The sequence below is a fragment of the Spinacia oleracea genome, chromosome 3 (assembly GCF_020520425.1).
Source record: "Spinacia oleracea cultivar Varoflay chromosome 3, BTI_SOV_V1, whole genome shotgun sequence".
Lineage (NCBI taxonomy): Eukaryota > Viridiplantae > Streptophyta > Magnoliopsida > Caryophyllales > Amaranthaceae > Spinacia > Spinacia oleracea.
In genome coordinates, this window is record NC_079489.1 from 126,986,770 (window position 1) to 126,989,679 (window position 2,910).

Consider the following 2,910-nt stretch of genomic DNA (forward strand, 5'->3'; position numbering starts at 1 on the left):
GGGTGTGTGTTGATGCAGAACGAAAAGGTGATTGCGTATGCATCGAGGCAGTTGAAGCCATATGAATCCAATTACCCTACCCATGATTTAGAGTTAGCCGCCATAGTGTTTGCATTAAAGATATGGAGACACTATCTGTATGGTGTGAAATGTAGGATATTCACGGACCATAAGAGTTTGAAGTACATTTTCACACAGAAGGATTTGAATATGCGCCAACGAAGGTGGTTGAAGTTAATCAAGGATTATGATCTGGATATTCAATACCGTGAGGGAAAAGCCAATGTAGTCTCAGATGCCTTGAGTAGGAAATCAAGTCATGGTGTGAATGGTTAGTAGTTGCTAACGAGCTGTGTAAGGACATGCAGCAATTGAATTTAGAGATAGTGAGTGGAGAATGTCTTGAGGGTATGATGAATGCCTTAACCATCCAGTCGTCGGTGTTTGATGAAATCAGGGAGAATCAGGCTGGTGATGTTAAGCTAGAGCGAATCAAGGAAAAGATTTCGCAAGGATAGGAGATTGATTTTAAGATCCACGAGGATGGAAGCTTGAGGTATAAAGGGCGATGGTGTGTACCTCAAAAGTGTAGTGAACTAAAGGAAAAGTTGATGAGAGAAGGTCACAATACACCATATTCTGTTCACCCGGGAGGTGACAAGCTGTATAAGGATCTAAAGCGAGTCTATTGGTGGCCAAGAATGAAAAATGAAGTGGCTGAATTCGTGGCAAGGTGTTTGACTTGTCAGAAAGTTAAGATTGAGAATAGGAGACCTCAAGGGAAGGTCCAACCTTTAGAGATTCCAAGTTGGAAGTGGGACTGTATCTCAATGGACTTCGTCACTTGTTTACCCAAGTCGAAAAGTGGAAATGACACCATTTGGGTAGTGGTGGATAGGTTGACTAAGTTAGCAGTGTTCATACCAATGAAAGAAACTTGGGAAATGGAACAACTTGCCAAAGCTTACATCAAACATGTAGTGAGATTACATGGAGTTCCTAAGGATATCGTATCAGATAGAGATTCTAGGTTCCTTTCAAATTTCTGGAAAAGTGTGGAAAAGAAATTTGGTACCACATTGAAAATGAGTACAACGTTCCACCCAGCCACAGATGGACAAACTGAAAGAACTATTCAAACCTTAGAGGATATGCTAAGAGCTTGTGTGATTGATTTTCAAGGTGGATGGGAAGATAGACTAGATCTAATTGAGTTTTCATACAACAATAGCTATCATGCCAGTATTGGAATGGCACCATTCGAAGCCCTGTATGGACGAAAATGCAGAAGTCCACTATGGTGGAGTGACATTAGTGAAACCGTCGTACTAGGTCCTCAAATGATTGAGGACACTATGAATCAGGTTAGGACGATTCATCCAAAATCCAAGCCGCGCAAGATCGCCAAAAGAGCTACGCAGATTTAAAACGTAGGGATGAAGAGTTCCAAATAAGTGACAAAGTGTTGCTTAAGGTTTCACCCATGAAAGGTGTGATGAGATTTGGGAAGAAAGGAAAGCTTAGCCCAAAGTATATAGGCACATATGAGATCCTAGAACGGATAGGGAAGGTAGCGTATAGATTAGCCTTGCCCATGGACTTGCATAGAGTGCACAATGTGTTTCATGTATCTCAGTTGAGAAAGTATGTCCCGGATAAGTCTTATGTACTGCAACTGGAGACCATAGAGTTAGACCAAAGCTTGACATTTGAGGAAAGACCTGTAAAAATCCTTGATAGTAAAGTGCGTAGTACACGGTCTAAGGATGTTAAGATTGTAAAGTGTTGTGGTTTAACCAAGAATCTGAGGAAGCTACCGTGGAAGCGGAGGAAGAAATGAGAAAGAAATATCCCGAGCTTTTTCCCGAGGTTAGTTGAGTTACGGGGCCGTAACTCGTTTTCTTTAAGGGGGGTAGAGTGCGGTAGAATTTCGCGCTGTTTACCTTATTTACCTAATTTATCCTTTAAGATATGCTTGAATCGTTGTTTCCAGTGAAGTTTCACTGTTTATTGTCATGTTGAATTACTTAAAGAATACAACAACTAAAACTTTTTACAAAGAAAACGCACTAAAGTCTCATAATAGTCTCAAGTCTAGTTTTAAAGTTGTGATTTCCGTGCCCAAGTTTCGGGACGAAACTTCTTTTAAGGAGGGTAGACTGTAATACCTCGTATTTTTCTATAATTATAAATATATTTTATTATATTTATAAAGAATTTTGTTGTATTTATAAAGTATTTTTATAAATTAATTCCATTTAACGAGAATTAAATGCATTTTTATTTTTAATTAATTTAAATATTAATTATTTCGAAAACCAAATTTTATTAAATAAATTCAATGAATTTTTTTAATCGGGATTTGTTGGGTCGTATTTCGAAAACGAATTTAATTTAATTAAAGCCCGGTCGTTTTGTCTTGGGCAAACCCAACAAAGCTTGCAAGGAGTAAACTTAAATGAGCCTGATAATAAGCCCAACTCAAAATTACCCTAACCTAGCCCACATGGGAGAGAAAACCTATAAATAGACCTCATATCAAACCCTCACAAGAAAATTCAGAACTCTCTCTCTCTCCTCTCTTTTCTCTCCTTGCGGCACGTTAACATATCATCATAAAAATACTCATAATATTTTAAATCATACATCATATCATTTAGCACTTAAGTCACATAATAGTCATATAATCATACATAACACACATACGGGCATATAAGCTTAAATGCTGGACATAATAGTTACATAACATAAACGGGCATGTAAGATAAAATGCTAGACATAATAATTACCTTATTGTTAGGTTATGATACATATGACAATTCATAAATCATGCGGAAAAACCATAAAGGCAGGAAAGCATATTATTTACACATAATCATTTAGCATAGTTTAGATGCATACACTTTGTTG